Source organism: Trichoplusia ni, chromosome 8, assembly GCF_003590095.1.
Source record: "Trichoplusia ni isolate ovarian cell line Hi5 chromosome 8, tn1, whole genome shotgun sequence".
NCBI classification, from domain to species: Eukaryota; Metazoa; Arthropoda; class Insecta; order Lepidoptera; family Noctuidae; genus Trichoplusia; species Trichoplusia ni.
The window spans coordinates 12,396,239-12,413,514 of NC_039485.1; positions in this window are offsets into that span (position 1 = coordinate 12,396,239).

The following is a 17,276-nucleotide window of genomic DNA, read 5'->3' on the forward strand; positions in this document are numbered from 1 at the left end:
AAGATAGATAGGCTTTTAATAAGTTCAGTAAAGATTAGAAAGTTTTAAGTAGTTTATAATTAATAGTATTTCTTATGCACGCTATTGATATTATCAGTAAAAGACGGGCATCCGTTCACCAAACCATGGGATATATCGAGTCACCTGGAAAGATGGGCAAGAAAAGACGTCCTGTAGAGAATCGTAAAAGGTTAGAGATAGGCTAGCCAAAACCTTGATAGAAGCTGATGCTACGTAAGGAGTATAAATTTTAAAATCATTACAGAGTTCATCGACATCATTATGTCAAACTATTAACGAGACCAAATACCTATTTGAAGTTCAAGTTTTCATAAATAGTTTCTCAAAGCATTTCACATAAATAATTCTGATACAGATTACTTAGAGTTAGTTAAAGTTATTATTGACGTATTCATCGCATGTGAGGCAGAAGAAGTCATTTTGGGTAACGAACTGTGATGAGTTGTTTGTTTGCTTTGTTGACCTTTTTACCTTTTTGAGTTATCCCAACGTCTTGTTCTTTTACAGTTATTGAAAACTAGCTGTCAAGGCGAACTACGTACCGCCTAACAGTCGATGGTAACAATGCAGTCAAAGCTATATTTTTATTGCTACTTTTCCGTTTAAACCTTCCTTAGATTTTCACGAATATTTCAAAACAAATTGGTTATCCGTTCTCGAGTTTTAGCGACACTAACGAACAGCAATACATTGTTTTATTACTCAAAATAAAAACGACTCCAGCACTTGGAAGGATCTACGAACATTCAAACCATATGCAGAAGACCTATACTAATATTACTGCTGTTGTAAAAATATGATGACGCGATACACGGTGTAGAGCGGCATCTCATTTCACATGATTGTGAAATAATATTTTGTAATATTAATTAACGTCTAAAAACTGTGTGACAACTGTAGGCATCTTTTCATCGCAATCAAGATTGAAATGAATTAATACACCTATGACTTCTTTTTCGTAGTAGCATGTATCTAATTCAAAGCTTATAATATTGAACATAAGGACATTTTAATCAGGAAAATCCATAGAATTTATTAAGCTTCTCAATACACACAATATTTTGAATCCTTGACAATGCTTATAGTTTGTTGAACTTGGCAGTACCTTTTTACGAATACAATTGGAAGTTTGGAAGTATATTTATTTACTGATCTTGAACTTTCACCTTTATTTAGTAAAAACGAAATCTACAAAGGTACGGTCATTTTACAATTATGTAAATACATTCAGCAAAAAAGGCTTTTATTGAAAAAGTATGAGAGTTCATTTTAGCTTTTTGAGATGAAAAGCTAATAACGGACAAGTTTACGTTTGTTTTGTGATTTTATATTGAAACTAGAAGTTGCATATTTTAGTTTGCTGACGTTACATTATACATAGTGTATTTTTATAAAGTAATTTTAATGTATATTATTTTAATATGTACCCTACCTGTAACCTATAAGTATTTTGGGATAGGTGACTAACTTATTTATAGTTGTATCATAAAATATGTGGTCCTTGGCATATACTGTACCCGAAACTGCTAAGAGGCTGTTCATTATTAAGATTATAAGGATAACTAAAACATACCATCCAATCCCATTTGTTACCAATGTTCATCAAAACACAAAAGAAATAATCTATAAATTATTATTTGTTTGCAAAAATGCAAAAGCAAATACGATTTCAATAGATAAACCCTCAAATACCCATACATATATACACCCATACATGCAAACTAATTCAATAAGCTGAGGCAAATCGGGAAAAAAAATCGTTCTCGTTCAAAATTGCTAGCGTTCGACCAAAAAACTGGCGCCAAATGCTGCACGTCACATCAGTCAAACGGCACCCATAAAACGGTGAAGCTAGCTATATTTGCCTCGCGTAAAGCAAAATAGGACAACCTAGGAATTTGAATTTTATCAAGTATCAAATGAGTTTTAACGTTTTCTTCTCATGCATACATCTAAGAACTTTGTTTGTACCCAAAAAATTGTAACTTATTTCAGCCGACTTGAAAAATAAAGGGGGTATTTTGTTTTTTTTAACATTTGAACCGATTTTGATGATTCTTTTTTAATTTAACTTGCATCGGTTTGGTCCCATAAAAATTCATCAAGTTTGAGTCATTCGTTTTTTATTAAGTTGTACAATTTGGTATTAAAACAATATTGACACCCTTATTTTTACGTTATGCGTTTTGGCGTGAAAGAGTTAGAGTTTAGTAATTTTCTGTTACATAAGAAAGTTAGAAAAAATCTTTCAATAAAATATTAAATATCTAAGTTGTGGCGTTATACTGTAGGCGTGCGATACATGCAATCGTTAAAGCAAACGTATTAGGTACTCGGGACGGAAATCTATCGTTTATGTCGGTATCAGTCGAAAATAGAGGCTGCATCTACATTCAATTTAGAACGTCGTTCCTTTTAAAAGAGAAAATTGTGAAGTCACAAGTTGTTATGGTATTTTATGTTCGCAAAAGGTAATTATTCAAAATTTGTTACAAAAATTGCGCTCGTTCAAAATATGTAACAAGATACAAATTACTGCTGACCAATAATTATGAACGCTTTTTGACTATTTTTTTTGTGTTTATTCTGGAATCAAAATTTCCACAATTGTCGAATAAATTATGATCATTCAATGCGTAAATTTTTCACCCCCATCGGGGAGAGTAGTGTTATAATATAACTTGTCTGACTGTCTGTCCCATTATAGCGCTCGAATGGATTGAGCGAATTCAATTAATGTCTTTTGTATTAAAGGTATCAAAATCGGTAGACCCATTTAAAAGTTTTGGGGGGATCCGGTTTTGAAAGTTTTCGTGCTGAACTCGTCTCTAAAAATAACCTTAAAAACAAAATTCATCTTGTTATTTTTTACTATTAGTACATCGTTTTAAATAACCTTAAAAATGTGATAGATCTAGGTACTGTTCTAAATATATACCTAGTTAAAGACATACTATTTAATAGTACCTTAACGCTTAACATTACCAACACAAGTGAACATACATAGATAGTATACCCAAACGATATTCCAATATAAGGGTATCGAGATGACCAGACTCGTTAGAGAACAGACGCATTATAACCGGGTTTCCGACGGTCATTACCAGTTCGGGGTTAGGGTTTGTTGTATAGGTATGGAGTCCAGTTTGAAGTTGTAAGGGATGGGCTTACAAGGCTTAAGCGGTTGTCTAAATGTGTACTTGACTATTGAAAATAGACTATTTAAATATGTTTTTGATGAGGAGGTTTGTGTTGTTAACTTTCTTTGCAGCTTTCTGTTTCGTTTTAAAGTATATTTTTAGTATGATAAAAAAAAAAATTCTGACATGTGTGTGACAGATTTAACGTAGTTAATGTACCTACCTATTGCTTTTAAAAAATACCGAGGTAAAATGCAAAACTTCTTTCAAACAGTTTATTTCGAAACTCCTTATTTTCACGTTAAAATAAAACTGAACATGTGTCTGTGACTGTCATTGACTTTTCAACGTTAAAAATCTGTAGTCAACTGAGTCCATACCGTTGTAAAAAATATAAATGGGATTAAATAAAAACATCAAGCGTACATTATTTATAAACAGAAAAAACACAGCGCTAACAAAAAGTAGAAAATAACAAAAGAAAGGCGCGATATTTCTCCACAAACACATAGTATTTTAGACACAAAAGTAATGTGATAAATTATCTGTAAAAAAAGTTGTAATTGTTTTCTTTGTTCGATGTTGGATAACATTGTTTCAGGCTGAACTTGGCGCCAACGCCTTGCTTTGTTAAGATAATCTTAGCGTGGCCCGTGGGGACGTCAACAAAGAAAATTGGATGGGCAGACAGCCAATAGCTTTTAATCCTCCATTCTTTTTGACCCTCCTTATCTACTTGTACGTTGTAATCACGTTATTTTAGCTGATATGTGAATGGGCTTAATTATCTTTTCACGAAATAATTACTTTCGAACTATTCTAATCAATACGTGATGGAGAAACGTGTGAAAAGTTTGTTCACTCAATATTCCTAACTTAATTACATGTTATTAGTTTTTGCCTATGGCCTAACTACGCAAATACTATGTATTTATTAAGGCAAGAACTAACCTCTGTCTTCTCTAAAATTATAAGCTATATCTTCATTTTTTAATTTCATCAAAAGTAGTCGAGTGGTTTAGACATAAAGTCGTAACAACATAATAGAATTGTAATTCGAAGTATTTATTTTGTACAATATTTTTACCGCAATTTTACCTACAATTTGTATTCAGTATTTAATCCTTTTGTCGCGGGCGGCTTCTCAAACATTCCGTACACAGACTCAAACTATGATCATGGATCGTATATTACAAAAATTCTAGTCCAACACGGGGGTCGAACCCGCTACATTTCACGCTCACTGAGTTTGGCGTGGTGACATTTAAAGCTCAGCTAACCGTCACTTTTAGCTTCGCTACAGCTGTGGTACGAACTATTTACAAACAAATTTATTGTTCTTCATACATTTATTCATTTTCCCTAGTTTAGAAACTACACAATACATAATAGCAAACGTACAATTGGTTAGTATTGGTGTTTTACTAATCGTGCTCTTATTTCTATAAATAGAAAATATTTTTTTCTATAACCAATGTTTTTAGATAACCGTAGGTAGGTACTCAAATGCTAAAAACTACCAACCTAAAGTTGTACCAACCCAAAGTAACGATTTTTATTGTTATAAGGCCTTTATTGTAACTTTTTGTTGTTTTATCGGCAGAAATAATCCAGCGTTAAAAATTTAAACTGTCCAGCAATCATGGTTTTTGAGCTACAACCTGACAGACGGAAAGACAGCGATGCATTATAATAGCTTCTCCTTTCATCCTTTTGTACGGAGTACTAAAAAGCGCATCAAGACAAAATTCCAGTACGTAGCTCTTAAAACGCACACCAAGGCAAAATTCCAATTAGTTTATTACTTCAAAGAATTCATCCTTGAAACTTGGTAAACTTAAGTCTCTCAGGAAGGTATATATAATTTCATGAATCATATTTGGCTCGTTTATTTTTAATCGCTATCGCTTCAAAAACCTCTTCAGCCTCTTTTCGTGGTATAGACACTGAAACTGCATGTTTCGAGAATGGTAATGTCAGAGGAACTCAAGATCTTTAAAAGATGAATTCTACGAAAATTACGTCACAATATATTACTACTGCAAAAAGCACCTTTCGCCACAATTTAAAGCCTATACCCACGTCCACATTAACTCAAAGTAATACACACTAATACACTATCATCGACCTAGCCTTTTTCCCAACTATGTTGGGGTCGGTTCCCAGTCCAAACGGTTCCAGCTGAGTACCAGTGTTTTACAAGGAGCGACTGCTTGTCTGACCTCCTCAACCCAGTTACCTGGGCAACACGATACCCCTTGGTTAGACTGGTTGTCAGACTTTCAAGCTTGTAACGACTGTCAAAGATATAGGAATAACAGCCGGGATACTCAATTTAACGTGCCTTCCGAAATACGGAGGAACTCGTTATGACAAAGATGGTCACCCATCTACAGACCAACCGCGTCAAGCATAGCTTAACCTGTGATCGAATCACTTATGCGGTTATAGCTTAGCCACGAGCTCCTCCACACTAATACACTAATTTACTTAATATTATGATTTAGGTATACAGTACCTAAGTCTTGAAACGTGGTTAGTATTATCTTACACACTTTACGACTTATAGAGTCTGTTTTACTACTTTTTGGATTCTTTGAAGCAGACTTAAATTTATGAAAGCGTGTGACCTTTTCATAAATTAATATTTCAGGTAGTTTTAATTTAACCTAGATTGTAGAACGGTGGACTGTTAAATGTAATAAAGGTGACAGAAGAAATATTACTCTGAAATTTTATTAGGCGATCATGAATTATTAAGAAATAATGAAATATTTCTCTAAAAAGTATTTGTTTTGGACGTTTCATTTTTTACACATTGAATAAAAGAATCCATGGCACTAAAGGTTCTGTACAAATAGAGCAAAGTAAAACAAATCGGTTGGTTGACCGAAACTACTGTTGTTTAATCTCGATTTGTATTTTTTTTATAGTATCCGTTGTTGTCGTAAGAAATACTTCTTTACACTAAGACCAAAACCCCTTTTAACAGAATCCTCAACTTTTTCTGCCAGTATCACATCAATGGTAATCATATACAAAAGCACACGGCTGGGAAAACACATTCTTTCCAACCTTCTTCCGTCAAAACTACTCCGTGCTTGCGTTTTTTCCCTAGCAACCAGAATTTTTATCTCATCACACAAATTTCCTTCAACTTTCAAATTACCAACAACCCTAAACGCTTTCAGATAATCACTAAACTGGTGCAGGTGTTAAACACCTGATGTATGTACAAGAATGTATCGTCATGTCGCTAAAGAAATTCCAACGGTTAAGTAACAAATAGTTAAGCTGTAATTGAATGGATGTGCCAAACTGGCATTACATTAGAGGGTAATAACTGTCGCTTTGGGATCGTGAGTGCACGCCTTATCTCTTGTCGGCTTCGAATTGATGCGTTTAATAACGGGACGCTTCGTAAATGGATCTCTGAGAACTGGATGGGACATTGCGACGTGTGATCGATATTTTAGTGCGATGGTACAGAAAGTTTTATTGTTCACATTAATTTTGTGACAGGATCCTCTATTTTGCGCTTGCGGAGAACCGATTAGAACTTGCTAGGAGCCTTTTTCTGGATGTAATGTGTCAAGCATTAAGCGTAAACCAGTCATTTTAGTTCTTGTAGTGTTATAGCAGTTTTCGTGTCAACATCAAAGAAAAACAAAAGAATTGAATGCTTAGGATATTACGTGACACTTATTTCGCATGTCAAAATTATGAGGAATTTTGTACAAAAAAAATTGTTACGTAAACCAAAAAAAAATCTTATGTTGTAATATTATGATTTTAAACACTATTTACTTTAAATTCAATTTAGAATTGTACACCCTATTACCCAGCCCTATTCTGTAAGATTCTACATCAATATCCCAGAGGCAGTAGCGAACTCTATTAGAATGCCTGCGGCGACGTAACAGTCTTCGAGCGATTCTTTAATGTCTCCTACAATCGTTTGCCGCTCCCGATCTAATATGAAAAATCAAAGTTATTACCTCTGAGCCTGTCCATTTTGGCAGAATCACCAAATTTCGTTGATGGCGATAGGTTTTTTGAAACGTTCCGCTTGTGATTGATCGTAGGGCATTTAGGTGGAACGATTTTTGAGACAGTTATAGTTGAAAGGTAGTTTCGTTCTTGCAATTATTTTCACATATCTTTTGACATTTTATAATAGTTGTCGTGAGGCGAGTTTGCTATTAATAAAATTTTCTAATACTTATTTATTCCTCGAGGCTCAGCAAGGGCGAATGTCGGTTACTGCTACAAAAGCATTATCCTCTTTTAATAAACCCGTATAAAAGTTATGTAGCCTATGTGTTAATCCAAAATGTCAGTTAACTCAAAACCAAATTTCATCGAAATCAGCCCAGCTATTTGAGCGTGAAGAGGTAACACACCTACAAATATACTCGCATACTTTCATATTTATAATACTGCACGCATGCTTAAGAACTAACCGGAGCCTTAAATTATGAACCATTGTGCAATTATTTTATTGACGTACAAAGGTTATTTGAGCTTCAACAAAACAATAAAACTGTTTGTGCGCTCGTCTGGCTGTGCCTGTGCCTCTCTTGACGCGTGATAGGTAAGCAGTTGGAATTGCAATAAAAAAAACGAATTTAAGCAATGTAAAAAAAAAATCGGCATTCTTATTTAAGACTTCTTAGTACCCACCAACCTAGAACCACCAGTGTTCCAATTCCGACTCGCACTTGACCGGTTTTTAGTACTTTTGTTTGTTTCTCGAGTTTTGTCAAAATATCGATAAAATTGATGTCATATATTATTTACTGTGTAAAATGAAATAAATGGACGTGGAGGGACAACCTCTATTTATTTTATATAATCTCATTTTTTATATTTTCTTAATGTAAGTTATCATCTCAGACTTACTTATCACATTAAATTTCATGAGTGAATCACTCCGCTCTTGTACGAATTTCATATTACTCACATTAGTGGTTATCTGTGAACTGACCAGCGTTCCTAAGTCTAGATAGTACCGAGAGCAAAACAAATCAGGGATCTACCGCCACTTTTTAATCTATACTAATATATAAAGCTGAAGAGTTTGTTTGTTTGTTTGAACGCGCTAATCTCAGGAACTACTGGTTCCACAGCTAGTGTAATAATGAAATGAAATGAAATAATTTAGGTATTCTGCAAATATGTAGAATAGACGTCATCACTTTTACATGTAATTTTTTTTAAGCTAGCTGGAGTCGACATTTCCTAGCTGGCTATCCTGAGAAGAAACGAAGGCTGTCACGCTTCTACAATCATAATAATATTACTTTAAGACGTGGTGGTTGACCCTCAAACATCGTCAAATGGGAAGACAAAGGCTTTGGATGATGATGGTGATGATGATTAACACCACAAACTAAATTGAGTTTATATTGGACTAGAAAACAGACTAACTTAATAGTCAGGAAAACAGAAAACTTTAGATTCATCAATATTGGGGTCACTTATTATATAGCAGGTCCTTATACTCCATTTATCAACCTTCGTTGTTGACCATACATTCCTAGATGTACCTAATTCCTATAAGATCTAAATGCGTCATCACATTGCTTGAGACCGCTAAGGACATTATCTTTGGACGGAAGGCGTTGGGAGGCGTCGTTAGCGGAATACTGTAATGAGGCTGTAAGGAGTATGGACCTTTATGTCTGTGTCATGTTGACCAGGACGCCTCCTTCAAATGTTGTTTCGTGGAAGTGAGTCGCCCAGCGTAATGCGCCATCTAGTTAACATCCACAAAATTAATATTTTGATAGAGAGATAGAGTCTAAGGCAGAGAGTCAATTGTTTTAAGTTACGTTTTTTGGATGATTAATGGTTTTTGTTTAATTACACGTCATCGACCATTTGTGTATGACGATCAAATCCTAGTTGCTTAGTAAACAAAAACGAATCTTATTAGTGAGTTATTTGTAAAGTAAACTCAAATCTATCTTCTTCGTAAGATACAAACAAAATACATTTAATATGAATATCAGAATCTGGCGATTGAAGCTTGTTCACTCACATTGCTTACGGTTCACGATTCTTTTATTGTACGTGAATATAAAATACCTATAACAGCAATTCGATTGCAACACAACATTATAATCTAAAATATTAGGCGTGAATACTTGACGCGTTGGCTGTCATTTTGGCGCCAACCATAAAATATTAAAGTCAGCTTGACGGCTTCGTAAACTCCAATATTAATATTATGTGCGTACATAACATTCCATATTTCCAACCGACAGATATTATACCTCTGCACTTTTATATTCACGTACAAAAATTGATATGTTCATACTAAAATATTTCCATTGAACTGGGTCACGGAGTTATTTAGTTATTGGTACAAACTGCAATTTTGGTTCTGTCAAATGAAAATATTTATTGTATTAAGTCAGACCAGGATTGGTTTTCAGTCGAGCGATGCCCAGCCAAGCGTCGATATTCTTTTTCCCCTATAATAAATTGTACATAAAGGCACCGCGTACCGGTCACGCATAACATCTCATAGATTTATATCGCACACTTCTCTACAAATTTAGATTTAGTGTTATGTTTAGCTATAACTCAGCCAACGCTTAGGGTTTTAAGAGAAATTGAGAAAATTGGATTACGAGGCCGTAATTATTAATATTTTATAACGTTGCATCGCATCGCACAAATTGAAAGTAATAAAGCTGCCCGTCGCAGTACCACGGATGTTGCGGACATTTTAGATAAACACTGCAGTTAATTTATATCAAGAGTTGCAGTTGCTTTGCGTATTATGGTTTATTATAATTTAAATTTTCACATAAACTTTCGTCTAGACACTGGGCCATATGGCGCGGGCGTACAATAAAAGCGCTTACGAGTGCCGCACCTATCAAGGCAAGTGAACGAATATGTGGAATTCTGCGGATTCATATTCGGCATAATATCCTGCAATTACCCAGCTTTCCAGACTGACGGAGGGGCTTAATACATCCAGGGGTCCGCTGTAGTTATTCGTCGCTCAAACCGTCCGCTCACATATGAGTTTTACGTCATTTGGGCAAATTTTTCAAAGCGGAACAATTTTTCCACGAAACGAACCGACCGGCCGGTTTAAATAGCACTCGTTAACTTTTCCGCACAGTAACGGGCCACGCGATTATTTTCGAGAATGCGATTTTTTAACGGGTTGATTAAAACGAGCATTTTTTTCCCCTGAAGCGCAAGTAATTTTTCACGTTAATGCACGGCTGAGCTAAATAGGCACTTATTATGTAAACTTCGTTTACGTCGAGTCCAAAATTCGTGTAATTAAGTTTAAAAAAATGTCATATTAATATGTGTTTTAGAACAAACACCAGAAAAGAAATCCCAAACGTATTTGTAGAATGAAATTGGTTGTAACAGAATAATAAAATGTCAATGTTTTTCCATTATGTATAAGGGGATTAAATGACAAATTAGTATTCAGCAGCATATCTATCGAAAGCTGGCTGGTACCAGGGAAACAGTGCCCTCGGGAGGCCCCGTTATCATCGCTCGGCTATGTGAAAAATTTAATTCATTGCCAGTAAATTTACTATGCATACCGCGATTGCAGTCTATTAAGAATGCACCGTCCGCCGTCGACGGGAGCTCTAAAATAAAATGGTCAGCTTCATTTCATCCGTCATACCTATTGAGGGTTAGAAATAAATAATTCGTTTTTCCAGCTATCGAGTTTCTGTAAAGCGTTCCCGTTTCTTGATAGCTTTTTTACTTTAGATTTGAGTGTAGTGATATATAAATGTGTTTTCGGTTTGTTTAAAACATGGCTTTGGTTTATTTTTTAAACGCGTCTATTGAAAATCTTCTTTATGTAAAGTATTATGTGTTATTTAATGCGTATTGTGACCTATAAAAATCTTATGGGAGCCGCATCTACGATACTGAGAGTTTCGTACAAGTAGGCTGAAGAAAAACAAATCAAGTACCTAGAGGATTCTTTATTCGACATTCATAATTTTTTTTTGTCGGTAAGAACTGTTGATGCACCTCAATTTTTAGTTTCATCTATCAAGGTTCGTAAGATACACCCTGGTGACACACGGACACCATAAAAAAGTAATAACTGCGTAAAATACTCTTTCAACAAAATAGTAACACTTTCAAGTCACTCTAATACGGATTAAGAAATAATAAACCCACTTTTATACACCAAATTTCACATCTAAAAACAGCACCAATCTCCATGAAGGCAATCACCTAATTTCAGCCAAATGAAGCACTTAAGTACTAGCTTTACACGAGAAGTTGTTTTATCCGATCTCTTACAAAGTAAACGTCGGGTCTCCATGAAATATGCATTAAATATTTACACAGCCTCGGGGCAAGCCATTCCCTTGAAGTTGACTGAACCGAACAGATTTGCAATTCACCGAACATCCTTTAGGAAAAAAGCTACCGAACAAAGCTAGGGAAGTCGAATCGAAATGAACCACTAAATATCAACTGGCTAAGTGTTCGCTCGCCGAGAAATGGCTCATTGTGAGACCTTTTGTTTTTTACGACTATTTTCCTGCTGGTGATACATTTACATGTTTTTGAGGGGTTTCTTGTAGAGTGGCTTTGTGGTAAATAGAAATCGAAGTTTCGTTCGGTTTGTTTGTAACGGTGTTTAAAATTGGATCTATTATACCTTCTGTTACTATTCAGTATTAGCAGAGATCTGGAAACAAGGACTTTAGAAGTAATTTTATGATAAAGTACTTGCCTTTAGGTAATTTTGATATTATATTAATGTCATCAGTTATGCAAATTGAAATGTAAGCTGCCAACTTGCAAATGCAGGTCATTTGCAAGTTGGCAGCTTACATTTCAGTAAAATCAAAATCAAAAGTCATTCATTCAAATAAGGGTACAAAGTAGCAATTTTAGAAGGTCAGGTAATATTGGACAGCGCCCAGTTTTGTCCACCCTTCAACGCTTCCTAAGTGCTCTTGCTGCGAGAGGAGAAACGGCATAACAAACTTACCAACAAGGAAAACAAAACACTATACATAACACCAATTTATTCAACTGCCAGTAGCTACAGATCAACATAAAAGAACATTTTAAAATCAAAATAAAATTCTTAATTTGATTCTTAATGATTTAATGCGTCGTAAAGATGAGCATAACAGGGAACTGCTCGTTTTTATGGCCATATTGTACGGGAAAGTTAGTTTTACGTTGCAGTATCCTTGGTCATTTTAAAATCAATGGAAGTTCGTTCTATTTTACGTTTAAAGTTGATCTCTTTTTCTTGCTGGTGAGGAAGTGTGTCTTTCATCTTAAGATGAATTAAGAATTTCTGTTAATAAGATATAAAAAAAATGTCAGTAGCGATTAAACTAATATTGTTGTAAGTTTGTATACACTTACGATTTAAAATACATCAATGCAATGGGCTTTGAACGTCTATTGTGTATTTTATATTAGTTACCCTATGTAGAGCGCTTTGAACTTGACGGACCCTACCACCATTGTGTGGAGGTTATTTTGAACCAATTTTCATTAATATTAGCTAAAAACACTCCCGTCTATTCTTTACAAAATTGAAAAAAAAGCAATTAAATTTTTCAAGATCTGCGATGCCACAGATAGACACACACAGACATGACACTTACCTGGTGGATTTGAATCATATAGTCCGAATAGTATTAATGTGCTTAGAGAAAATTGTTTGGTTCGTAAATTCGTCAAAAATTAATAGAAAGACTGTTTTTCTTTTAATTAACTTCACGCAATTACGTCAGTTTTCAGGTGAAGTGAACAAAGGCAAGGTTTACGTAACTGAGTTATTACGATTTCCGCGAAATATATATATATATATTTCGTTTTTATTTATTTCAACCGACTTTTGACGCACATTTCTTTATAAAATAAAATTTAGTTATTCCGAATATCCTTTGTTTCAGCGGTAATTGGTGGCATTTTTTGATTTATTATACATATTATACTCGATAACCAAGTACCCTAAATACAGAATACAATACGTGATAACTTAGTACTGTATGCAACTATGCCGTATAAATATTTAAAAAATTCATCATGTAGATGGATGAGTACCGTATGCGTAAATAAATACATAACGTGTCCAATTTTATGCGACACGGTCTAATCTAATTAAAGTATATGCGTTTCAAATAAATCACTAACTAAAATTGAAATTGTTTGTACAACAAATTAGATTCACTGTATGCGACAGTTGCCTATGGGATTTAATAAATATTGCAGAGATTATAGCGACCCTTTTTTATTTTAATTACTTTTTTTGTTAAGTTAAATTTTAGTAAAACTTATATTTATTATTAAATTATTTTGTCTGCCTATTTCGTCTATTGATCTATAATCAAATCTTGCACGTTGAATTCGGTCCACTTTTCTTTTTTCAGTTGAGCCGAAATTTCGACAATATATGAATATTGCGTTACAATGGAAAATGAAGTCTTGATCTAATCCAGTAGCTGGAAGGTGGCCATAGGTGTTCCGTTAAAAACACCATCGAGTAAAAGTTCGTCTTTTTGAGTATTTTAATTCTAAGGCAAAAAAGAAATATAATCTAAAAGTTTGTATTTTAAGCTTTCTAGAAGTAACAACTAATTAGTAGATACCAAGCATCCTTAGGATTATTCCTAGGAAATACATCTACATGTCAAAAATTTGTATAGCGAAAACAAAATAATCACCACTATAACTTCCTAGCCGAAACTAGGATGCACAAACACAATCGCAATATACAAAAAGAATAAAACATATCTTCATAACTCCAGTTGCTCCCCTTTGAAAGAAAATCATGCGACATCAGGTGTGTTGCGAACAATTGCGTTTCATTACAGCAAACACTTCTTTTTCGCTTTTCCCTGGGTTTCGTGTTGCAATCCTTGGAAATTCGGATTTGGAGTATATGCTCTTGTGGTAGCGAATTCCTTGTATTTGCACCCAGTATATACTCGTACAGTTTCAAAGAAAACATCTAAATTGTTTCGATTTAAAATATCTGATTCCAAAAACAAGACAGCCAGAGTATATCAGAATTTCGAGAGATGCGAATCCTAGGGTATATAATATCTATAGAGACACATAGATACGTGATATACAGACATTCAATTCACATTTCTGGATTACACTAGTTTTTGTCCATGCGGTGATCGAATCTGCTTTATATTACACTGTCCGTTGGCATACAACTTTTCAATCAGAGCAGTTCCGATCAGAAGAGTGCCTTTATCATATCGTTATGTTTATCAACTTTGTCAAAAAAACCCGATCAAGTGACGTCAATAGTATTTTTTTTATTATTTGCTTGACATATTGTCAACATCAACTTTGAAAGTTCATGATAAATAGCCTGGTGACTGACGGACAAACAGCGATGCCTCAGTAACAGGGTTCCAGTTTGACCTGTTAGGTACGGAGCTTTACAAAATAACATACTCAGATGAAATTAAAATAATTGTAAGTTAATTTCTTCTAAATAGTTTGTCAAACAAAAACAAATGGAAATACCTACAGCATTAGACACTGTCAGTGTCTTAACCTAGTTTCATATAAATTCGTCTTTCTTATACGAACTGAGTTGTGTGTATAGTCAGCGACAAAATTGTACAAAAATAGTGTTCAGAAAGTTAGTAGAATTCAGGTGTCTCCCCTCAACCCGTCGCATTTTGCTTTATGCATCATCGATCTATGCAAAAACACCAAGTGCCTCTCATCATTTTTTAATTCCTAACGACTGCATTAGCTCTACTTGTTATAATACAATCATAACTGGTATTAGCTGTATCAGGCTAGGATCCTTTTATATCTGATAGTGTTCATGTATTTTGTCACTGACTGTACAAACAGACGAGACATCAGGTGTGCTTCGAGAGCAATTGTGTTTCAGTAGAACAAACACTTTCCGTTGTTGCGATCTCTTAGCTTGTCATGGAAAACTGTTTTTTTATTGAGATAGAACTTACTTAAACTTACTTCCTTGTTCGTAAATGATAAAAACTTGATTTACAAAAACTTATTTTTCTGTCAAATAAATGTACACTTTTTATATTAACTCTTAACATACATGACTAACCAAGGGGTTTCGTGTTGCCCAGGTAACCGGGTTGAGGAGGTCCGATAGGCAGTCGCTCCTTGTAAAACACTGGTACTTATCTGAATCCGGTTAGACTGGAAGCTGACCCCAACATAGTAGGGAAAAGGCTAGGCCGATGATAAACTCACATGACTATGTACTTTAATGTTTCACGAAAAGTATCCATTACAAATAATTAGCTACATATTTAAATAGGCAACAAGACCACAGTGACAAGACCTTTCAAATTTACATTCTATTAAAACTTATTCGTAACGAATATTTACACAGTATTTGTGGTATTCACTTAGTCCATTCCAATCTAAATTTTAACTAGTATAGTATTGTTGTGATTAATATTTGTTTATGTTTTAAGAGTAAAGCAATCTAAGTCTGAGACTGTACAGAATGAATACTAAAGAACATGCTTAAGAATAAATAAAGTTTAAAATGTTTAATCACAATATTTATATGGTCCTATCAAAAAAAAAAAGACTTTACAAGGAACACAAGGTCGTTACGAAAAAACTTAAATATATTCTAAAGGGTCCTTGCCTTACGACACATGCGAGTAACTAAACACGAAACACCAATGATGTTATAGTATTTTTATACTATAACATCATTGCGAAACACACATTCCCTCACAAAAAAAAATTGAACACTCATGTAATAAGTTTTTCGCATTTCTCGCTCCCAAGCTTCATAACTCAAGCAGAAAATTCTGTCCCTAACTATAATATACTTTCCGTCTTGCGAGGGAGTAGTCTAGAAGCTACTCACAGCCGTGATGAATAACTCCCTTGGGCGTTACGAATCGTATTTATCCGCTGAAAAACTAGCGCTACAGGTCAACTCACCCGGGGTGAGCTTTTTCATCGATAAAACGTAGTAGTGGACTGGCTATTTCTTTAAACATGAACCGAGGGGAGAGTGTGGAAAAATGATCCGCCATTAAAATAATAGAGTGCTTTCAGGTTTTATTTACATTAAAGCGCAGTGTTGCGCTTTATGAAGCTTTTTGTTTGTTCCTTGACCATTAAGAATTTTTATAGTGCAGTTTATTTCTCGCATTTTTTGTTTAGAGTAATTAGTTTTAGCACACTTGGTTTAATAGTCAAAGTCATTTATTATTTGCCATGTGAATACTTTTTAAATATACATACTTCAGGGGGCTAAATAATTGAGCCATTAATATAAAATTTTACAGAACAAAATCACTGTGATAAATAGCGTCAACAAAAAACAAAACAATTCACCCCATAATTATTTGATCACAATTAAATTAGGCGGCAACGTAATAATTCCCCGGATTCTATGTTAATAAATAAATCATAAGCTGGCCTTTAAAACAATTTCATTAGAGCGGCTAGTCGCTTTGAAATATAAATGAAAGTCACGGCTGTAAGAAAAGTAAATGCTGTAACATTGTCACGGAATGGAGATTTCCTCATACTAAATTAATTGTTAAGACAAAGCCCGAACGGGGACAGGCGAAATGGACTCTTAACAGGAAGAAATTAAACTTGCAATTTTCGTACAAATTAAGTTGACCTGAAATATTTGAACCCTTTTATTTCATCTGTAGTTACGTCGTGAATGCTAATAATGTGAAGGGTGTCCGTTTGAATTTATAGAATAATTAAAGTTAATTTTCGAGAGTGAATTATGCAAAGACATAATTTGTTTATTGTTATAGGCATTTTAGATGTTTGTTAACCGTTTCGTTGGAATTGTAAATGTTTATTTGCTTATTACTGGCTTTGTTTAAAGATGCTTCATTTAAATTACTAACAGTTAAGCTTCGTTATTGTTCTGAAAAAGTCTTGATAGCCTTGTGGGTCTTTACGTGGATTTGTATGTACTAGATGCAGGTTCGATCCCAACGCAGGCAAAGTGACGTAATGATTGTTTTCAATATTAAATTACTCGTAGGTACTTTCTTAATTTAATTTAGACACCACTGACAAATGATGAACGGAAACATCGGGAGTAAATCTGGATTCCAAATATTGAAATCTGAA